The 24278-nt window shown below is 37.5% G+C and overlaps 1 protein-coding gene across 41 annotated transcripts in view; it reads right to left on the bottom strand.

Moving 5' to 3' along the window:
* LOC108234849 (protein tyrosine phosphatase receptor type D) overlaps positions 1-24278 on the bottom strand; it is a 441438-nt gene that overhangs the window by 150231 nt on the left and 266929 nt on the right. The window contains exon 1 of one of the 41 annotated variants that reach the window (XM_017414349.3): positions 715-1151. The exons of the other annotated variants lie outside the window; for them this stretch is intronic. The gene's annotated coding sequence lies outside the window, so the exon portion shown is untranslated. Of the gene's footprint in view, positions 1-714; positions 1152-24278 lie in introns of those variants that run through there. 41 annotated transcript variants of the gene reach the window in all.

Below are 24278 nucleotides of genomic sequence, written 5' to 3' on the forward strand. Positions count from 1 at the left end.
TTGGGAACAATGAGTCCCCTAGTGGCTCAACAGGCGCACTGACGGAGCACAGGTGGAGATAAATCTTCACTTTCACCTGACAGTACATTTGCGAGACTCTCCACTCAGTCAGACGCATTGTGGGGCTTTGAAATATCCACGAGCTTGATGTTAAAGAAGTAGAGTCAACTTTAAAGCCCCACCACCACCACCCCCACCAAAAATAAAGAAACGTGTTCTAAAATAAGGCGAGAGGGATCTCTGGAGACCTGCAGGAATGCACTTTGAAAAATTCTTCACAATCCAGTCCCTGGGAAGGCTTCTTCAACTCTAAAAGGATGCAGTGTACGAGCTGGATTTGCATGACAGCTTAAAGAGAGCTTAAAATAAACGCCTGAACTGCTCCTGTTTGGGATATTTTTAATAATATTGCCTCGTCTGAACGCAAACACATCATGATAAAGATATTAGAGCTGCTAAGCTGCTGTTTGCGCTTTGTTTTTTTGTTTTTTCTTTACTGTAATACATTACGTCTAGCTCCTGCGTGACATCTTTAATGCTCCGCGCAAATATAACTGGGTGATAAACCGGGAGTAAAACGGAAATAAATCCTTAAGCACTCCGGCGTTCGGCTTGTATTTATGAAGAGGGTAAATGAGTGTTAAAAGATGTTTGGACCAACTTCACAAAGGCACCTGAGATCACTGCAGCAGCGCAACAAACTCACGGGCTTACCTTGTCACCATTTTGCTGTCAAACTTCGGCTCCTCTCGGCGTGTTTTAGTCTTTTTCTTCGAGTGTCAGCAGAAGTGGAGTTTGTTTTTACATCCAGTTAATGGCAGCCGAGTCCAGAGGAATGTCAAAATAACGCCAAGGCAAGGAGAAATAAAAGAAAGAAAGAAAAAAAAATCCCTTCTCAGGCTCCTCTTCTTTCCTTTTTCTTTTGTTTGTTTGTTTGTTTTTTGGTCGTCTCTTCCTTCGAGTTGTCCGTCACTGAAGCGTCGGGGACCGGCGCGCGCATGCGGCGCGTGTCACGGATTCTCTGGTTGTTGTTGTTGCTCGTTAGGTCTTCTCTGGATTGAACGTGGCGAGACTGTGGTTGTGTTTGGAGAGAGTGCGGTGTGACTGGGACACACAGCCCTCCCACCTTCCCTCACTCTCCCTGCCTGCCTCTTTCTCTCCCTCTTTTTTTTTTTTTTTTTTTTTTTTTTTTTTTTTTTTTTTTGTTGCTGAGACCCGAACACGAGCCACGAAGTGTGTGTGTGTGTGTGTGTTTGTCTGAGTGTGTGTTTGAATGTTTGATAGGATGGGGTGACGTCACTCTGGTCGTCCCCCCCCCACCCCGTCCAAACACACACGCACCACCTGCATCACCACCACCCCGAAAATTCCTCAGCAGGAATGTGAACTTGTACACAGCTGCATTTTGTGTTAAAGGGACATTTCGACCATTCCGAAGTGGTGGTTTGCGCCAAACAATTACAGGCTCAGTTACAGTCGCGCCGACTGCGCTTGAACCTGAGCAAGTGGCCAAGACGTTTATATTTGATGTTTACATTGGTGCAATATTCTCCAAAAGGACAGGAGGCAGTACACTACGTAACCAATAGAAATGTAGTTTACAAAAAAGCAAACAGAAGGTTGACATCAGGCGCACCACTATAAATATTCAGGATACAACTGCTGTGTTTATGGCTGTGATACAGAGAGGATGTTTAATTGGAAAGCATTCAGTTTGTCTTTCATTAATTTATTTGCTTCAAGTGAAATTTTGAGCTCATACATGATTTTATAAGGATAGTTAGCTGTATTGTATTCTTACCATAGTAGAAAATAATGCCTCATTCATGGTATTCTCATTGGCATATAAAAAAGGAAAAAGATCTACTGAAGGCTACAGTAGCTCACTCCTGAACTATATCAAATGACGCAGTTTGAAAGGGTATACTCTAGTAGTTTTCCAGGTATGCACATATGAAATGCGGGTGTACACTACCTTAAAGACCAAAAAGTGATGCATTTAAGACTTTAGGGTACACATGCAGCCGTGTGGTACACAATAATTATTGTTGGTACATGATTAATGGTGCAAGTGGAGCAAACCGTTTTACCTACAACTGGGGTTGGATCAGAACAAATTAATCTGACACACTTTGGAGTATGTCCTCTAGTGCTTTATGCTTTCCTACAATGATGGCCATTTACTAAAATGGAACCATTCAACCTTCAGACATGGTTTCCAAAAAGACCAAAACAAAGGAAAGCGACTGATCCTGTAAATTTCACTTTGCAAGGGTTCTGTTTATCTTCTGACATCCCTCTATCAGTACAATGGGTGATCAAGAGCTCATGGTAGACAAAGTTTCATCTAATCACCTTTTCTGTTGTTGTAGAAGATTAGACATTTTGTATTAGTAGTTTAGGAAGCTTTAGCTTTCTTTAACAGCCTAATAAGGGTCAAAGACTGGAAATTAGCCATTGGCTAGAAGTCCTAGGGGCAAAGCAATGGTTACATTGTTTACTGCGTAAAACAGGGCTTTTTGTACTGTTCCTGGCTATAAATAAATAACTAGTAACAATTTCCCTTCAAAAATAAAACTAACAATAAAGTTGCACACGGTGACAGCCAAAGTACATGCAGCATTTATGTAGTAGTTAAATAATTCAAAAGAAATCACCACCAATCTCTATGCACAAGAGAGGAAAAACCTGGCAAAAAGAGACTATGTTGTTGGTTAGTTAAAGTAATGTCCAACCATTTAAAAACTGCCACCTCCTGCATTAAGGTCACAATAACCCCATCACTAAAAGCTACAGACACAGTGAAAATCCCTGTAGGGACATTTGTATTGATTCTGTTGTCAAAGTGGGCTTAAATGTGCATGCATGTCTCTTTGGGAGGTATTTCATCTGCCATTTTGTGCATTTTATCAATCGCATTGCTTTAGTCTTTTTGTGGGAAATCTGTTCTGCTTTGTGCTCCTCAAGGTCAGTCTGTTGATAAGTAAATTCATATTTTACATGTAATGATCAAACCTTTTTTTTAATCATTGTTCTAAGACAGGATACATGCACATTCACATAGAATAAACATTACCTTGGGGATAATCGTGCTCATGATAACACAGTCAAGTGCATGGTTGTCTGATGTGGGGTTGGAGAAAAATAACAGCACTGGCCCAGGGAGACAGATGACTATAACCAATTGTGTTTTGAGAAAAGTTGCTTTTATGGCAGCAGCCCAAACCCTGTGATGAACAACCTGGCCTTGAAGACACAAACATCGAGCATCCAACAATAGTTCTCTGAGAGGCAGAGAGAGACAGGCTCCTAAAGTCAGCAGATCTGTTTTCATACCTGCACTAAGCCATGTCAAGGCATCTGATTGAGTAACTGTGATGGGAAATTATACCTGTAAATTATACCCAGATCCATTTTCTAAGGGCAGAATCTGATACGCTGCACAAGTAGATTCTTAGACCAGAAAAAAATAGTTGGGTTTCTGACAATGAACAATGGAGAAACTTGATAAAATTACTCTTGAGTGAACTATTGCCCTTGACCGCTGGTTATGAGAAAGCACTGTGGGAGAGAGATGGTTTTGTCTGAAGGCAGAATGTACTGCAGATTAAAGCTGCTGGGTGTTTTGCAGACTTTCACAACAGCAACTGTTTGGAAAATATTCCTTTAAAAAAAAAAAAAACAGAAGCACAGGCTGGGGAGTTTTAAATGAGATATGCAAAAAAAAAAAAAATCAACACTGCAAAAGATTTTAGAGAATTTTAGCTTACAAAGACATTTTCTTTTCTTAAAAAAATCTATCAGCAAAAGTCTCCTGTAGAATAGGATGACATAAGTGATTAGATTTAAATTCACTTTATAGCCTATTACCAGTAATCCAGCTGCTCTTGTTGATAAATGGGGGCAAGGGAAGGATTTGCGGTGAAAGCTCTGAATCCGGACAAGTCTGAACACAAATATTTCAGAGTCCAAGTGGCATACAGATATATCTTTTAATCCTGAACACAAAATTCCTTCCATAGAAGAATTTGTCTGTTCCTCGCCCCTCGCACTGTTTAGTCAGTAGTCCACACGCTGCTATACTCCAGCAGGTGGGTATCTTACATGAACTGTCACTTCTATGCATTTATAAGCACCCTGCCATGAAATGCATATTTGCTTTTGTTTATTTGTTAGCAAGATATCTCATGAACCACTGAACAGATTTTACCAACACAAAAGCAACCATTGGATGTACATTTACAACTGATTAACTTTTGGAGTCAATTTCAAGATGGCCACCACAACCAAATGTCCTTAGCAAGCACATTTATACATACCGAGCTAAAATCTGGTGTGGTCATTCCTGAGAGTCATTCCTTTGAGTGCTAACAGATCACACAAAAATTTTCTTTAAAACTTTGGCATTCAAGGAGCCAGGTGATGTGCATTTCTATAAGAAAGGCTAGTTTTACCAGTTATTATTTCATTATTTTACCATACAATGCTTCTAGACATGTTGTTAAGTAGGAATATCGCCTCTGTTATGCTGAAAATAACAGCAATTCTGAATGGTGTGCACATTTTGAGGAGGTTGGACGAAGTTGTTTTAAATTTCCTTTATTTTTAATGGTACAAATTTGCTTTGGATATACATGTCCAATCATTTATGAAGGCTTCAGCTTCCTATGAACAAAACAACTGCCTGACACATGCAACCCTATCACTGTGTGAAGTATAGAAAGAATGCTAATAAGAGAAAAAAGAATAAATGACAGAGCCTCAAAAGCACATTTTCATCATTTATGACCACTGTTTTTAGATTTTCAGTTTTTTTTTGTTAAAATACTTGTAAAAATAGTCTGTTCAAAAGAATGTTAAAATTTAACCTAATCTTGGAGGATCATCTACAGACCCCACACTTTGTGTATCCCAATCAACAGTGGTGTCCAAACATTGGTAACCACTCGTTTAGACCTTGACTTATCACGATTGAAATAGGACATAATCATTAAGACATCAGAGGTCCTTGAATAAGAACAGCCCAAAAGTAGAACACTTCATTGGTAAGATGGTAATACGAATTATCACTTGCAGTTTTCCTAATTCTCTTGACAGACTAGAACTCAATTAAAAAGTATCTTGGAAAGCATTGCATTTGTTGTAGGACAATGGCAGTCCATTAGTATTATGTGACTTAAGAGTGTTTGATATACGGCCTCATCTTGTGCACGTTTACTTTTATGCATTTGAGGGGTCATCTAAAGTATAGCACGGAGTTACTATGTAAATATGATTCTAATGCAGCAAAGAATGCCAAAGGTTATCAATATGCATACTCTTTGTATGAATAATGTAGGAAAATCTTTTGATGTTTGTGTTTCCCCGAGTACCTGCCGACACAGTCAGCCTTTAGAGATTATTTTGACTTCACAAAACTAATTAGCACTGTATTTTCTTATTACTTTAACAGTCTTGCAATTATTTTTTCCCCTTTCACTGTATTTACAATTGGCTTTCAATAGCCAAAACACAAAGGTTTGAATGCCACCTTATAGAGGTTCTTACTAATGCTAGTCAGCTGAATCTGCAGAGGGCTGCTACAGGCTCAGACTGGATTTTGTTGCTCAACAGACGGGGGTCAGTTTCTTTGTAAGTCAATCCGATAACTGCTGTATCAGTGTGAGGCTTTATATTTTAGAGTACTGATCGCTACTTTACAGAGATTTTTCTTTCTCTCTTTCCCTAACAAACAATATTTTGACTCCTGCTTTGTGGATGTGATCATGCAACCAATTTATGTTTTTCAAATAAAAATGGACAATCCCACTTCTCATGTTAGACTGACAGATGTGAAAAATAAAATATCTCTCACTGTCAATCTTCTTATAGCCTGGGGTGGAGGCCTTTTCACCCTTGACAAGTTCTTGGCACTTTACAAATGACTGTCAGTCAAGTCATTACTCTCGTCTTTGTGACCCAAAGACAACACCATGTATAATAAGAAGGGGGACAACTTGTCTGAACCGAAAAACAGGGATTGTTGCTTTCTGCTCCCCTCACTCCCCAGGGATGATACATTTATAGTCCCTACCTCCCCCTGCAACCCTGATCAAGTAAACCAGTCATTGTAAAATTAATTTCCCCATCAAGCGAGACTCGTGCTCTTTGGGATAACAATCTATCTTAAGCGGATAAATCTAATCCAATGTGTTGAGACGGATGGAGATTGACTTGTTTATGGCCATCGCCCAAGCAGTCAAGAGAAGAAGAAAAGGATGGGGTGAGGTGGGGCATGGGGAAGGGGGTAAACGCAACAAATGCCAAGGTGATCTTAGACATGTCTCCAAGGCATGAAAAATATAGGCCAACACCCAAGTCTAGTACTTGGCTGAGACATCCAACACTCATCTGTTTTTTTCATGGTTTCTGTCAGTCATGATGGATTGCGAAACAAACAGTCATGAATTCCTGAACAATTAACGGTTCATTAAAACTGGAAGATTTGCTTGATAAACTTCATTGAAAACAAAGTAGTAGTAAATTTGGTTAGTTTTACCCAATCTTGGTTAAAGCATACATATATATCACTTACTGACCTATATAATTTTAGGACTACACTGTTGTTTCACATGTCCCCCAAGGCAAACATGCTTCAATCTCTTTTTAAGGAAAGAACATGAAATTAACCCCATGCATGCTTTCAAATGGCTCCTCCAGAGACTTTCCTGAGCCTAGGATTATTGTTTCATGGCAGCAAGTAAAAACTTGGTATGATTAATCATACTTTAAATTAAAAATAGTCATAACGTCATAAGATTACATATCACAGCCAGACTGTACTTTAAAACTCATTTAAACTGGATCAGGACAAAATGAGCTACAGCCACATTAGAAGAAAAACATTCCTAGATTTTATGTTCTAAATACCACATAAAAATCTGCTTAGAATCTGCTTAGAATTTTTTCTCCACACCATTTAATCATAACATTATGACCGGTACAACAGGTATAACAGGTACAGTGAGATACACTTTCTACTATGAAATCTCCCAGGAGAGTCTAAGATGTTCTTTGTCCATGCCCTGACTGGTCAATGTTTTGGTGGCAAAATGGGTATGTTTTAAACTTTAGGTGCCGGTTTCAAAGTATACAACAATTTTAAAAAGTCAGTGTCAGAATCATTCAAATTTTCAGTCATAATGTAGTTCTTGTAGCATACATTCATTTTAATGGGACGCCAGAGATGGTGTGGGTCTTCTTCAACCATGGAGTATGTAGCACAGTTAGTTATGCATGATGGTCAGGATTTCTCCTGAACTTTAAAACAGCCGCCAAGTTGTCATGGCTTGTCTATCAAAACAGTGCCACCCATCACTGTTTTTTAAGGTTAACACTATTGAGATAAATGTTTACAACTAGCTAATAACTCCTCTAATTATCTAAGTAACATTAGCTATCATACTCCTAACAGTACTTTCCAAAAATCAGGACAGAAAACTAATATCGTACACAAAAAAAAAATTACTTTACAATAATATTAAATATAGCTGGTGTTTATTCTATATTTCCTTTAGATTTTCTAACTTAGGGTACATTTGCTTAAAATAAAATATCTTTTAAAACGGCCTGCTCTTTGAAGTTGTAGCTTTAAATTTAATCTCAGGAATAATTAGATCTAAAATTAGTGTCAATTTATGACATAACACATGACTCAACACATTCACTTGTTATCATGCTGACTTCAAACTGGCGAGAAAAGCAAAAATACATATATTCTTAAATATATTATGCAATTTAGCAGTGTTGGACCTGGGCAGCTGAATCCTGAAGTGGTTCATTAGGTCTTAATGTCAGTGCTGCCAGCCTCAGTACAGAAGAGCTCACTGCAGGGCTTCTGGTTTATGTTTGATTAGCTTAAAAAAACACTACATGTCATCAAAATGCCAAGTAAATGCAACAAAAACACAGACATGACTACATAGTATGTTGAAGGGCAAGAATCTATTTGTTTTACTCATATTTCATTTTTCTGAGTGTAATACTGCATAAAATATTGGCTGTCACAGAGAAACTCACCAGTACATTGACAGTGAGATGCCTACAATAGGAAGATGTTACATGAACTCTTGTATGACCCGAAAAGTTCTGCCTGTCACAAGGCAAGCCATGACAAGTGCCAAATGCTTACTCATCTTCTCTGGAACTTGTGAGTCACGAGTAGTCAATATCACCTTATTATGATGTCAAGTAGAGTCAGATTTGTGATGAGGCTAGTGGATTGGACCTTGGTTTGATTTAGTTCGGTGCTAGGCATGGGGGCGCAATGAGCTGAAAAGCAATTAGGTCCATTAAGAGATCAACTGGGATGGCACGAGCAGCCATGGTGTGCAGCAGCCTGCGCGCAGAGACAAAGAGAGAGATAAAGGCAATGAGGGGAAGAGGTTTAGACAGATTGAGTCAACTCTAGCCTGACAGAGTCACACTGTGGAACCTGGCTCAGGACATCTGTCCACCAAAACAACTCGGATTTGTATTCCTGTTTTCGGTTGGTTTGATGCATCAATAGTATGGTCACACAACTGAGGTGGAGAAAGAGGAAGCATCAGGAGAGTGAAAGTGAACGGATCAAAATGGATGAGAAGGGCCTTTTCATAAACTGATCTTTGCACATTTGCACCTCACTCAATCAGCATGAAGTCACTTTTCGGCTGTGGAGAGTGCTACCTATTAAGGAAGGAATAAGGGGCAAACAGTTGTCACCATGGATACTGTACTGATGCACTGATTGCTCTGCTTTTGAGGTATATTATGTGCTGTTTCCATTCAAATACAAATCATCTCAACACAATGAACATGTTTTCTGTATGCTCTGTGCGCATGTATATGCATAAAGTAGCCTCCAGTATCAAGACAATCGGCCTTGCCATTGCAGCTTTAGAGGTAGAGCTTAAGGAATGAAAAAGTTCACCAGAAAAGCAAATCAGAAGTGATCTTTCTAATAAACAAGACTACACAGAGTTGGCTAATGTTGTTGGTAGAAAAGGCAATGTTTTATGGCTGTTATTCAATACAACTAATTGTTTAACCATAAGTTAAAATGACTTATGTTTTATAAAATTTTAAAAAGTTTTTTTTTTATATATAACCGGGGATTGGACTAGTCCACAATGCACTGGTTTCTTACAGTGCATTCTGAATGTGTTGGGACAAAGAGGGTGGTCTATGAAGCTCAACTGGGTTGTCTTTAGTCAGATCCTATGAGGAAAGACCCCGGAACAAGATGCTTGCCGACTGGCCTCAACCCCATGCTTGTTCCAGGGTGAAGCCCCATATGTCTTTAGTCTGGGCAAGCTGTAGCCCACCCCTTCTGAGGAGGCTGAAGGATAGTGCAACTTAACTGAATAATAAGCTATTTTTGCCACAGGGCAACCATTTTGGTAAAGCAGTATTGTAGAGTATGTTACGTGGATTCAGTAATGATGTTGCTGAGAATATCGTATAAATACTAGAAATTAGTTGTTACAGTGATAAAAGAAATTTCTGTTTTCCTTATGAACAGATCTAAAATACTGAAAGCAATGTTACCTGCTGTTGGTATTAGCTTTAAAAGTACTTTGCAAAGAAAACTGGATTTGTAGAACATTTATGTTGAAATTATCTAACAGCCCCGTCTTCCTACATCCCTGGGAGGGGCTATGGAGGAGGGGGACATGATGAATTGGGATACAGCATTAATAAGCAATGTTTTGCAGTGACAACATACATATTATTTGCTTTCATTTATGTATATCTAGATTTTTTTGTATTGGGTTTTAGGGCTGTTTTTTTTCTGCCTGAACAGGTGTATTAGGGAAAAAAAATTATAAACCCTTGCTCTCTCTGTTTCCCATTTCCATTATTGACCTTTCATTTATTTAAAAGCTGCATACATTGCTCAGAAGCCATTTCATCTCACTTGCTTATTTATTTACCCATTCTCTAACCTTACTTTCTAGGCCTCTTCCCAAATTAATGATGATGCCTACCTCATTTCTGGATGCATTTTTTAAAAATGTCTCTCCGTCTCCCTCCCTTTTCTTTTTTCCCTTCTCTTTCAGCATGTTTGCCGTTTACAAGAAGCCTTTTGCCATAGCCGATTGATCATGGCCATTGTTTGCGCTGGGTCCTCCATTTTACAGTTCAGTGTTCATGAAAAGGAGTGTTTGCCACTCCTACCTGTCACCCCTCTTCCAAACTAAAATATACTCCCTCACACAATATCTGTCTTTCCCTGACCAGTGAACCCCTGCTGGTATTTTCACAAGCGCACCTTCATCAATTTCACACCTCTGATGCCCTTCTATGCCAGTGTGGAAGGTAGGAGGGGAGGACCTGAATTGATGGGTGAAAGCTGACAAAACTAGCTCCCATTCAAAGTCAGGGAGGGTGGCAGAGTTACTTAAGTGTAGGACACAAAGGACATGGGCTGTGATTTATTTTTATTTAACAGTTTGTAAAATCAGCCAAAACATGTGAAAAAACCTGGTCAGATTTAGATGTGTCAAAAAAAAAAAGTACTGTTCATAATGTTTACAACAAGGGAAAATGTCTACATTATTGCTTACAATTTGCTGCCCCCTGTAGTTAGCCTCTCACTCATTCATTCCCCCAAAAGATGAGTCATGGAGTTCAAGCTATAAATTCAGTAATGCAATAAATGTTGATGGAAAAAAGCAGACCAGAAGGTAAACATCCTCTGAGCTCACTTCTTCCCTTTAAGTCTTGAAAAATTAGGCCTTCCATCATTATTGCCAACCGGAGTATTTAAGACCTGCTGACGTCATCCGGGCTAGTTGAGGCAAAGGTAGTACATTCACCTGAACAAAACTTTGTGCGAAATGCCATGAAAAAACAGGGAGTGGAAGAAGAGGGAAGCAGAGGGGGTGGGTAAACCAAAAAAAAAAAAAAAGTAGCAAGGTGCCTCATTCCCTGGCTCAGGGGTTTATGGGATTGCTCCCAGCTGTCACTCTGTGAAGTGAATCCACAGCGCTGTAATATCTTAATTGTTTCAAATTAAATGCTCATAAAATAGCAAAAGGAAATGAGCTTTTTTTTTTTCCTCTGGCTAATCCAAAGCAGCCTCTTGACTTACATCTGGGCCCGCTTTGAGTGAGACGGGGTTTAAAAGGTGGAATGGCTCCCACAAGAGATAGCTATGGATATGCTGGTGTGGAATTAGTGTTTATAGGCTGTGAACTGCGAGCCCATCAATGTGCAAATACAACTTAAGTCTTAGATTATTTATAAATCTTCTGTACTCTTTAGCTGCTCCTTGACTCTCTTCATTTTCAGTTATTCTTCTTGCACACATAGGTCTATGTACATATGTATGTTCACATGAAGAATTCATGCACACAAAAGCTTATTATGATAATCTGTCTAAACATCCTATGGGCATTCACACTTTTAGTCCCCCCACCTTCCCACACATCCCACAGGTACTTCTCAGACTCAGTCGTTCCACAGCAGACATCAAGATCACTCAACCAGTTAAATGTCCTGAATGACATCAGCCTTACTGTCAAACTCAAGCAAACTCACAGTAATGCTAATCATGCTAATGCATTCATACATATATTCAATGTACAGATGCAGATCAATCAGAAAGAATGGCTGTTAAGTATATGGCTAGGCAATCATATCACACCAGCAGCTGACTTATGAAACAAATACCTTATGTGTGATTTTTAGCACAGCAAATGTCACAAGTAAATGAATTTCAGCATTTTGCATTTGCCCCTGTTAGCTTGACATGTTCTCTTTCAGAGTTGTATAAACACAAACATGCTGAACATTTACGCCTCAACAGGCAAATTCAGCTGACAATTTTGTCATTACATTTCAAAAGTGGTTTTGTGAAAGGGGGTTTGAGTGGTGGTAGGGGGTAGGGAAAGAGGGGCTTATGAACTGAAACTAACTGAACTCTCCTCACAAGTTGAGAAAACAGAAGTGGAAATAAAACCTATTCATCATTATTGCCACACATATATGGCTAGCAAAACAGAATTGCAGTTAGTTTAATCACACTGCATTGCAGTGAGCTAAAATCATACATAAATTACAGTAAGCATTTCAATGACTCTAATCATATAGCATTCCTGTTAGCCTAAACGTATAACATTACAATTAGTCTTACATTTAGCTAAATTATACAGCACAGCAGTTAGCAGTAGATCTTATATTTGAATAAAATACAGAAATCACATCAAATAATAATACTACTTACTTGCATATATGAACATGTAGACAGACTTCCTACACAAATGTTACTTTTCCAGGCTAGACTTTTCAGTTTTTATATATATATATATAGTTTTAGAATGCAAAATTATTATTGTTTTATATAAATTTAAAATGTAACCCCTCTACACTTTATTAAGTTGCTTTTTTGGGGCACCATTATTTTATTTTATTGCAAAGTAGTTTGAGTCCTTTTCTTTTTTTATGTCTACACCCTTCTTTCCTTTCTCTCCATGCTGTTCTCACCATTATTTATTTTTTGTTTACCCTTCTTATTTACCTTTCTGTCCTGTCTGCATAATTATCATTGATCTCACAGCAAATTCACTTGCCCTTTTCTCTTTTTCCATACATCTTTCTTTTCTGAGTCCCACTACTAATTCTTTTGACTTTCACTATGTGACTAGTCCTCTCCTGATTTAATCTTTCTTATTTTAAATCAGCTATTTCGAGGCTTTCTGCTCCAGTATGGTTTGTTTGCTGCCATTTTTGCCTCGTTGTTTTCTCCTCTCCTGCTCTCTCTTTGCCATGTTTGTGGCCTTTCGCTCGGTGCACATCTAATGGCTCGGGTGTAATCCACTGGCTAATCTGCTGACAGCCTGTGTGACAAGGCATTAGCTTTGTGTCACTGCCTACCATGCTGCTTCTCAGCGTGTGTGTGTGTGTATGTCAGGGAGACAGAATAAAAAAAAAAAAGATAGGAGTATATGAATGTTGTCGCGTCAGTGTGCATACCAAACATGTTTGTAAAACTTTCTGCATATGTTAACATGTGTGACAGGGCGTGAGTAATGGCTTCTATGAGATGTCCAAGAATAACGTTAATACTGTAACTCCTCAGACTTTTGCAACCTCTCACCTTTCAATTTTTTCCACTATTTATGATGCTCTTTTTTTCCCCTCTCTGCAGTTTTAATAGGATGCCAAGTCAGACTGATATAGATGCAGCAAAAGGGAGACAAGCCAACAGAGGTCAAAACAGCCTCACCAGGGTGCCCCTCTCGCTTTGTTAGACATCCAGTCTTGTCAAAAGAGGCTTGGTTTGTATCCAAATATTGGATTTCCTATTATTTCCATTACAATAGCTTTGACATAATCTTACTTCTTTCAGACAAAGCTGTTTTATTACATTTGGCTCCAAAGCCTTCCCCACATTGTTCTCCAGCTAATAATTATTTTCATCACTGACTTACTTTGTTCACTGTTGGATCTTTTTTTTTTTTTGTTTTCTTCTGCTATTTTGGAAGATGAGACAAAATTCTTAGAAACAGAATCTCTGTTTCTCTGAGCTTAAAGCACTGTCTACAAATACTAAATTATCTGAGGCTTGACACAAAAGCAGAAAGTGATCAAATTAAAAGACGAAAACTCTTCACCTGAATGAATAACTGATAACTGGAATTGTTGTCCAATGACTAATATTTCCAGCATAGCTGCCACAAGTTTGAAGGTGGGAAAACCTTTGCATGTGGGCATGATCTAGTGTGGCCCTTTCAACTTATTCAAGCTCCAACACGAGTTAAAACACCTTATTTTAAAATCTTGAACATGCTTAGCTTTACCAAAGATCGTTCCCAAACTGAGTTTTTCTTTAATAACCTTTACGGTTTCCACTCAGTAATTAATCATTTTAGCATACAAACAAAGTCTGATGATGACAGGATGAAATTTAAATGAGAAATTCAACAAAAAAAAAATCACTATTGTGGTAGTTTTTGGGGCACAAATTGTTAGTGAAATGCATAAATTAGGATGCTACCTCATTGTTTTTAAAAAAAGGTTTTTATCTTAATCTACATGGATATACCAAACCAATTTATTTATTTATCTGATATGTTTTTTTCCCCAACAAAAACTAAGTTTGAGTGTAGATAAAGATTGCAAAAGCAACAGAAAATCTCCATTTCTTAAAAATATCCAAAGTAGTGTAGACTGGACTATAATCTAGTTCACACCAGGTCTTGGAAATACATGGTTTTGGTAAAAACAACCTCAGGTGAACAACATGTGACACACAGTGGTGCTCAGAAATCTTGAGTCATCTCTTATTTTGCTTTCCAAAAAAACAAACCTTATTTAAATTTTAGCAGAATACACACTTGAATGTTATCCTGAAGTTGACCATACAGACCATAAAAAAACACTAACCTTTCCACATTTTCATTAAATGTCACCAAAAACAGTGTATTTACACAGACTATGAACAATAGTTAAACAGCCTATTTAATCTCTATTTTGCTTTAAAAAACAAACAAAAAACAAACAAAATCAATACAACAGTGCTTTACACAACAGCACAACAGATTTTCATCAGTTTTGTTCCGTTTTCCGTGTTTTCACAACGCTCCTAGAATCCACAATTATTCACAGGGGTCTTTTTCCACTTGGTGGGTTATAAATCCAGTGTGAAACATCTCCTTTGACTACGACTTGAATATCGGTTTAAAAATAAATAACTAAAAAAGTATCTCCCTAGCTCTAAGATCAGGGCCAGATGATTTTAATGTGTCCTGATAAGAAAATCCATAGAAGAGGGTTTCCTTTCTTTTTATCTCAACTGTTTATATTTTCTCTCAAGGGAGGCAGCATTCTGACTAAACCAGGAGAATTCCTTTACCTCTCCCCCATATTTCTCATTTTTCAGCCTCTGTCCCTCCAACTGTCTCCACCTGAGTGATCCTGTTATCACAGCTGACCCCTCACTAGATCTGTCGACAGCCACAGAGATTACACCATAGACCGTGGAACACACTGGGCTGCTGCCTGTTCGAAGAGGAAGGGGGAGATTGCCTGATCCTCTCATGCTGATAAAGTAGCCAAGGCTTTGGGGGGCTCAACAAGGTCCTGCTAGGAATGAATCCAGTTGTGAATTGGTGGTTTTGCTTTATTCGACTTCACTTCTAATCACCTTGCTTTTCAGACGAGGGTAAAGTAAACAAGAATCAGAGCTAGGTTTGGAATTAGACCCTGATGGAGCTCGAGAAAAGGTTGTTGAGATTTTCTTTGATAACATGGTTTGCTTGAAAGCAGGTAGAGCAGCATGTTCGAACAAATCTAAGCTGAAGCTGGAATAAGCTACACAGACTGGGTGAAGGTTGTTGTGTCAAGGAGTTATTCTTTTACATACCTCTATGGATCAGGTCCTTAACAGGATGGAGATCATTTACTTTGCTCAAACCTTCTATGCACACAAGTCAGCAACAACAAAGTGCAGCATTGCCTTTCAAAGCTGCCCACATAAAGCAACAGTTCAGTTCTTTTGAAGCACGGTTCTGTGGAAAGGCTATGAACAATTGATATGCTCCCAGTCATAGAATGTCCTTTAAAAAACCCTACATTTGAAGAAACAGATAAATTCTGACCATATTGACAAGTAATAGCTAAATGAAGCGGGGCAAAGACTTAAGTGGATTGCTACCATATTAAAAACAAGTCTAAGCTCAAAAAATTTCATGCAAATGCTATTTTGTAAATTTTCACACCACCATCAGTTTTAAATTACAATTACTTTTTACAAAAAAATTGTAGTTATTTGCAAGTGGAAACAGCTGAAGCAGCAGCTAGTTGTAGCACTTTCCAAGTCCATGTGGTTTTTTCCACTACAGAAAAATCACATGAACTTCACACCTGAAAAGATGTTAACTTAGGGAAGACATATGACCTGCCACCATTTATGCCAAAGTTAAATTTATCGCCATTTTGGTCAATCTTTAACAATATCCTTATGCACAATTTTGTGCAATCACCTAATGCTTAGAGAACAGAGTAGATGCACATCCAATGATTACTTTATAAGAGTTTGATTGAAATCTGTCCAGTGGTTCACAAGGTATTTTGCTAACAGCTGAACAGAGCTGACTCCAACAGTTAATGCTAAAGTTGTAAGCAAAGAAGCCACACAATGTGTAGCACTCTGAGAACGTCTTAGGGATGACTTTCAGGTACCACCACACCAAATATTAGTTCAAATGTCAAATTGTCTAACATAGCTATGTGTGTGCTTGCTAAGGCTGATTTGCTGTCGCAGCCATTTTAAATATGTCTGACTCCAAACAATCAGCTGTAAATGTAAACCCAAGGCTTACTTTCAGAGTTTTATTAAAATTTTTCTACTGGTTTACGAAATATTTTGCAAATAGACAAGCAAACAAGGACACAGGCAAAAACATTATTGCTTGCCCTTTGTCTGTTGGCGGTGGATGATAATTAACATGTGGCATATGTGCAACACATTTCCCATATGATTTTGCAACATTTTTAACTTGTAATCACATATTTGTAACTTTACCACAAAACTGTATTTCAGAAGTTCACAACTGTCCCTTAAAGACAGCAAAAATGTTCCGTTTTGTTGATTTTAGTAGTCCCTTTTTTGGCTGCTTCCCAAAAATGATATGCAAAGAACAATTTCCAGGTAATTATTCCTAATTCCAGGGAAATTGGGATTCATTTCACCCACACCAGTTCCTGGGCACTTCCTGATCCTTCCCTCCACACTGACTTTTTCTCCCTTTTTTTTATATTTCCACACGGGGGACGCTTCTGCCATTCCAGGGAGAACACAGCACAATCATTATTGATTCATGCGCCATAAAAGCAGAGAGACTCTCGTGAAACGTGGCATACCAAAACGCTGTCAGAAACGGAGGTTTGATGGCTCACTCTTCCATGGCCTCGGCATCGTGTTGTCTTCACCAGCTGCTGTTTGCACACAGTGGGGAGGAATTCGTTTCTGTCAGAGACACAGCTATCAACTGAAGAGACCTGACAGCAACACAACATGGCTCCCTTTGTTTCCTGTTGTTTTCTAATAGGTGCTACTGGTGGAGCATCTGCAAACAACAAACTGGGAATCAGGATGTCTTTTTCTGTGAAACAGTTCAGTTCTCCTGATTTCAGATTGATGTGGTTAAAAATTGCTACTTTATATGTTTGCTTTAAGCACCATGAACTAGGACAGCATGAAGTCAGAACAATGTGCAGTTGTGATATTAATGAATATTGCAGTAACAATATCTGTTGTGATTTTCCTACATTTTCCTATTTTATATGACAGCATGTAAAGTGAGCATTCATGGTTCGACTGGGTTAACATTTTTGTTTGTCAGCAAAATAGCATGAACTAGTTCACGCATTTCAAAACTTTTGGAATGTAATCCCTGCACGTACATCTACAACTAATTCACTTTTGGAGTTAATCCGATTCAAAATGGTTGCCACAGCTAACTGACCTTGGCAAACACAAAAATAGCTATAACTCAGCTAATTTTACAAATGTTAAAGTGGAATTTCCTGTAGTAGTAGTCATCACTCGAGATCTTTGTTTAAAACTTTAGCATTCAAGGCCGCAGGAAGTATGCATTTCTTCCAGAATGTTCGTTTCATCTTTTTGTTTTGTCATCACAAATCTGTGTGCTTCAGCACCTCAACCTCTATTATCTAAACTGGGCTTGGAGTCCATCAGATTGGTGTGCTGTGAATGAATGTGTGGCACTTGAAATATAGCCTATTTATTGTAGACCTTGATGATATTAATATTTTGGACATCAATATCACAATAATACATTTCTGATATATTAACAGACCTTTTTTGTTGCATCTTTGCCTCATTTATGTGCCGCCATATAGAAGGCATGTAATGGAACAAAGCAGTAGAGGAGCACCGACCACTACAGTCCTGGGAAGCTGTGAAAGCAACTGCCTTTATTGATCCACTCTTAATTACAGGAGTCAATAAAATTTATGGCTTTGAGGATTGCCAGAAGCCACTTATATGGCATACTGAGTTAAGCAATCACCTCTAATGGCAAGTGATCAAATAATATACAGCTCTGCCAACCAGAAGAGAAAAAACTAAAGAAAACAAACAAAAAAAACAACAACAGAACAAACATGGAAGGGGGAAAAACTCCAGTCTGGAGTCACATATTGTCCAACAAGGATGTCAGAGCTCTGCAGTTCGACTCCGTGTGAGCAAAAATTGATAGCAAGTCATCAAAATGTACCACAATTTGCTCTTTTATTTGTGGCTTCGCAAAAGTCTCTGCAGTGCTGTAAATATGAAAATGACAGCTATGCTTTCAAGAATTATTTTTCACTTTGTTGCCACCGTGCACAATATTCAGTATCTTCCACCATGGCTGGAAAAGGAGCACCATCCCAGCAAATGCACAAACCAGCATGCGTTGTGACCATGCCGATTTGTGCATTTGTGCTACTACCACATTTTGGTCAATACCTAACAAATTAACTAAGTAGGAGACATTTTACATTTGATGAGATTGCTTTGCTATGGCAGCCATCTTGAATGGGATTGATTTCAAAAGTCAAAGTTGCAGATATATGTCAAAATAATTACTTTGAGAGTTTTACTCACAATTGTCCAGTGGTTGATAAGATATTTTGCTAACAACAGACACACTCACACATACACAAGCAAAAACATTATTGCTTTTTAGCAGTGAGCAACAAATACATTCAATGCTGTTGGGATTGTGGGTGCTGATTGTGCGAGTGAAGCCAAGCTCCTAACGTATAGATCATTGTAATTAAAACATAAATTGGTGGTATTGAGCCACATGCAGTCAGTAAAGCAGGATCCAGCAAAGCATTGATTCATGGAAGCACTTGGAAACAATCGCTCTGATATGCAGAGTAAAATGCAGAAGCCCTGTAAATACAATCGATAGCAAACAAGCAGTTCCGACTTTACAAACGGCAAACGATGGATTACAATCGAGCATAAAATGCTGCAGATTTCAGCAGTCATGAGCACATGTAGCTTTATGATGAGATGAGGTAAAATAAACTAATCAAGAGTTATTAAATGACTGAACTGACAGAATTTAATGGCCAAGAGTATCAAGCCATTTTTCAGAAGACAGGCACATAAAATTCGTGGCATCTTTGGAACTTAAAAATGTTTTCAATTTAGAAAGGTCCACGGTGTGTTTCAAAAAATAAAATAAAATAAAATAAATCAACTATACTAATGTGTCAATGATGAATGATAGGGACTTTGCTACAATTTGTTAAAGAAAGAATTGTTAACTAAATTCTTAGAACAAAAACTAAAATAATCAAAACAGTAGCTAAAAGCTAAAATTAACAAAACTTTAGCTACAAACCAAAATTAGCAAAATCATAGCTAAAAGCCAAAATTATAAAAAAACTGTAGTTAAAAGCTAAAAAGCAAATTTTAAGGAACTGAAGAGATCTAATTGTATTTCAATAGGAAAATTTTTGTAGGTAAAGTTAAATAATTCAAAAAGTACAACATCTACAAATACAAAAATTTATAGCACACTATTCCTGATCAAGCTGGATGTTTTGATATGTGACTAATTTAAAAAGCACAAAGTATACAGTTTGATTGCAAAAATAGTTAAAAAAAACTACTTGCACCACTGTATTCCACTTATAAAAATCCAACAAAGAATAAAAAGTAGACCAATTTGTCCTTTGCGTACAAATTTTCAAGTTTTTTTTTTTTTAAATAAAACAGTAATTTCATAGTGAAGCATTTTGTTTGCTTTTTGAATTATTCGATTCAGATTCTTTTAGTACCAACATGTTTTTTCAGGAGTGAACAGCTCAGTGCTTTTGCTCAGTCAGTCATTTTTATTACTTTAAAAAGGAGTCCTAATTGACCCAGAATGCTCAAAGAAAAGAAATCAACCCTATTTAAGATAATCAACACCACAAGGGCTTTATGCAACCAGTGGACTTTGATGTTAACGCTGAATAGTCAAAATGTGCCCTCTGATGATGGGCAATCCAAAAGTATAAAGGTCCAAAATAATAATAATAACAGCCCTGTTGCAATCTTTATTACCTGACTTTTTTTTACTTTGTTCTTTGAAAAAGGCAGTCTACAATACTTTGGATAAATATTTTTTTAATTATTTTTATCTTACATTTCTAGAAAAATTTTCACACATTGTAACAAAAATGCTGAAATACCCAAACCATACAGAAAAAAAAACCCATTAAGATTTTCCCAAAACATTTGTAGCTTGTGTTCTTTAAAATGTCCTTAAGATTTTGAGTACACAAGTTCCAGTGTGAATAAATGCCGAAATTTAACCTTTGGGTCAAAAAAAATGACAATCTTTAAACTAATGATTCGAAGGCATCCTCTTCTTTTTGTTGTTTACATTTTGCACCCAGTACACAAACTTTATGCATACGCTCTTTCTTCATTTCCTGTTTTTGGTGTATTTTTGTTGCATTGTTACAGCACACAAACAGACCTGTCATGGTGTCTAAAATGTTTTGGGTTATTTTTGGTGTTTTTGCGGGGATTAAGACATTTTTAGAAACAGTGGCCAGTTTACAAGGTTATTTTTAGAAACCACAAAAATGATTGTTTTGGAAAAAACTGGGTTTCTCTGTGGACAAGTCATTTAGAATTTAGAAACGTCCTTGCTGAGTAAAGGAACTTTTTTTTTTTTTAAATGTTGCCCTAAAAATCAAATCAAAATAACTTTTAGGATTGCCATGTCCTGAATGACACCAACACTTTTTTCCAGTTTTTGTAAAATTAATATTGTATGATGGAACAAGTGAAGCATAAGGACAACTATCTGCCTAGGTGCCATGTGCTGTTGCTGAAGGGATTTTCCCTAGAATTGGCTCTGGGCTTGCACCTGAACCTTGCATGTCACATTTATATATTTACATCCTTGAATGAGTGTAAATTGGAAGCAGCAAGACTGAAGAAACTGCACAAATAAGACTTAAATGACAAGTGAACTTCATGCTCCAAAAGTTGCTGTGATTATTAAATGTTACTCTAAGACCTTGATTCATGCCTGTATAATTTCACATTTCATGGTATTTTTTCCAAATTATCATGTCCTTCATTGATGCCGGACTAATTTGAGGAAATGATGGACAAAGTGCAGAGCAGATGGGCTGAGGACAGACATGAAGACATCCATGACTGGGGAAAGAGTGGGTTGGATGTATAGGGAAAATTGGATCGGGGAACAACAGAAGGAGGGGACAGGCAGGCAAGGGAAGATAGTGGGAGTAGAGTGGATGTGGAATAAGGAAGGTTTAGAGAGCAAGGGGATGAAAAAGAGATGGAAAATGGAATCAAAAAAGGAATGTGGTGGAGGAAGAGCTCTGTGTGTGTATCCTCATAGGAGCTTTCTTCTGCTGTCAGCCTGTCCAACTTAGGCTAGAGAATCATCAACACAAAGTTTATCACAGCAGGATCAAGACAAAGCAAGACTGACACGAGAAAACGGTAAAAACAGTTCCATTGTTGATCTGGTTTCCAGAGCACAAAATGATAATAGGCATGAGTTAAAAAGGCTACAGTACTATTTTTTTCCCAAAATTCTGTATTGGTCCACACTGATCCACCAGAGTTTTTAACAATCTCCATTTTGGAGATCTCCACACAAAGTACCTGTTTGTGTTGAGACGTGAGGTGCAAGAGCAACAGAAATTCTCAGTTTAAAAAAACTTAATTCCATTGTATTGTGGATTCATCTATATTTAACTGTTTTACAGAAACCATCTGAGGACAGACAGACAAGAGAGGTGTAGCCATTAAATATATAAACAGCATTATATAAAGTCATCCAAACTTTAACTAGATGCAATAAGTGTGCACATACACAGTAAAGCCTTGCAGACACACAACTCGAACAAACGCAGCGAGCAGACAACGGAATTAAAGTGAGGCTGACTAACAGACTATGACATGTCCAAGGCCTATCACTAATTATGCCCTCGCCGCTACAAACTGTTCCTTTCCCATGATCTGCTGAAACGGAAGACAGCAGAAAAGACTGCAGCAATTACTGCTCCAACCACCCTATAAATGAAGCGTTATTCATAAAACTCCAAAAATAAAACTTTAAAAATGTATTTTTTATTATGTTTTATCAACAAAAGTTAGCATGTTAACACACAGTTACTGTTATGGCTGTTATTTAGTTTGAAAATATTAAAGCGCTACAATATGGTTAAGATTAAAATTAAAACAGAAAACATTTTATACGGGTTACATTTCTGAATACTGGGTGGAGTACTCAAATTACAAACTGCAGATCGGTATCCTAAATACAGCAGGCTTCTAGCTTTATCTTTTTTTTTAAATTGAAAACAAGCATTTCTTGAAGGAATGCATATTGCATGCTGTGTGGCATGCTAAAGTTTAAAAGATTTTGCACAATCTCTTTGCACTCAGATTATGTGCCGAGGATCACTCCCAGCTACTACCACACCTTATTATAGCTCTGTAATATGGAGTGAATACATAAAACTTTAAAACAAATCTGTTTCAATAATTTAAAAAAGGTAGTCAACTAAACAAACCAGCTTTTGTGTTGTACTTTTCAAAGCCTAAAGCAGTTTTCTAGACTTGCACCACATCAAGTGAAATCTTTTTCGTCTTTCCTGTTACAGGGTAATTGTGTTTGATTAAAAACCACTATCCCAGGAAACACTATCATAAAAGCAATTGCTTTTGGTGACAGAGTAGATTTTACAGCTATTTGTTCCAAGTGGGAAACACATCCAACCAATGAGATTGTTGGGACGTTGTACAACTACAGACACGTCAAAGACTCTCCATTCAACTCAGTGTTGTTTTATAAAGATAACTTCAAAAACAGTGGGTGGAAAAATAAACTAGGGATCAGCTGTGGTTGGTGCAGAGTTTTTGGTTTGAAGTTGTCTTTGTGATGTGGTGTTGCTTCCTGTTGTCAGCAAGCTTATTAACTTCACATTGGAAATGTGTGGAGTGCTCAGAGCTGGGCAAAATTTCCTTTACGCATTCTTCAAAGAGGAAAAAAAGTGGCAACCAGCTTGTTCTCAGTTGACAACTCAGTTGTTTTAGGCTAATTGTCTGGGTTATTTTTTTAAATAACGAACATTTTTTAAGGCTTGAAGTACTGAATATCACCTGCCACTTTTCATGTGAGAGACTAAGATTATTAGATGTTGAAAAAATATTAAAGTTGTAACCATTTTGGTCAAATTTTAAAATTTACTGTTCTGCACAGTGTCATGCATTATCACAACATGTCACACTTAGAGTCTGTGATGATTAGCTGCGGCAGGCATCTTGAATTGAACTTACTTTAAGTTATTCAGTTATAGATGCACATCCAATGAATACTTTCTGAAAATTTCATTAAAATCCAACTTGTGATTCATGAGCTATTTTGCTAATAAATAAAGCTGATTGCAATAGTTATTGACAAAGTTTTAAGCAAAGATCTTGCATGAGCAGTTAGCAATTGGAATATGTGTTGGGAATTACAACTGGTATTACATAAAATTTTAGCTAAATATATGTTAAACAAACTAAGTTATAGCAATTTAGGTAAGGCTGTTTAAATGTGGCAGCCATCTTGAATGGGGTGATTTCAAAAGCTCATCAGTTGTAGGTGCACGTCCAATATTGACTTTTTCATGGTTGTCTTTTTTTTTTTTTTTTTAATCTGTGTTGTGGGTTCTTTAATTATTTTGGAAACCGTACAGGCAGAGCTGATAATGTTTTATCACAGGCAGCATTAAAATTGGCTTTAATTGTGTTAAAGTTTCATTGACATGTTACGTTTACTCTCAGTATGTTTGAAGACAGGATGTACACACTTCCGTGTCTGAGAAACCCCATGAACATTTCGAGACATTTTGGACACTCCTTTGCCAATGGTGTTTACATTTCCTTGTTTTCTTCTATTATTCCTGCTATTTATTATGATGAACAGTGGTTTTTATGTTTTGTAATGTTTGTGTGCTGCTACCATTCTTGGCTAGGTCTCTCTTTAAAAAGAGATTCTTATTCTTAATGAGATCTACCTGGTTAAATAAAGGTTAATAAATGAATAAATTTGTCACCAACAGTCACAGTTCAATGAGACAAGGCCTTTAGGTAGAAGGAAAAATCTCCCATTCAAAATCAAATTTAACAACAACAAGCTGTTTAACTTGAATATAAAACCAACAAACTCCCATGGGGGGAAAACACCACCAAATACACAACATGATGAGGG

Source organism: Kryptolebias marmoratus, linkage group LG7 (assembly GCF_001649575.2).
Source record: "Kryptolebias marmoratus isolate JLee-2015 linkage group LG7, ASM164957v2, whole genome shotgun sequence".
NCBI lineage: Eukaryota > Metazoa > Chordata > Actinopteri > Cyprinodontiformes > Rivulidae > Kryptolebias > Kryptolebias marmoratus.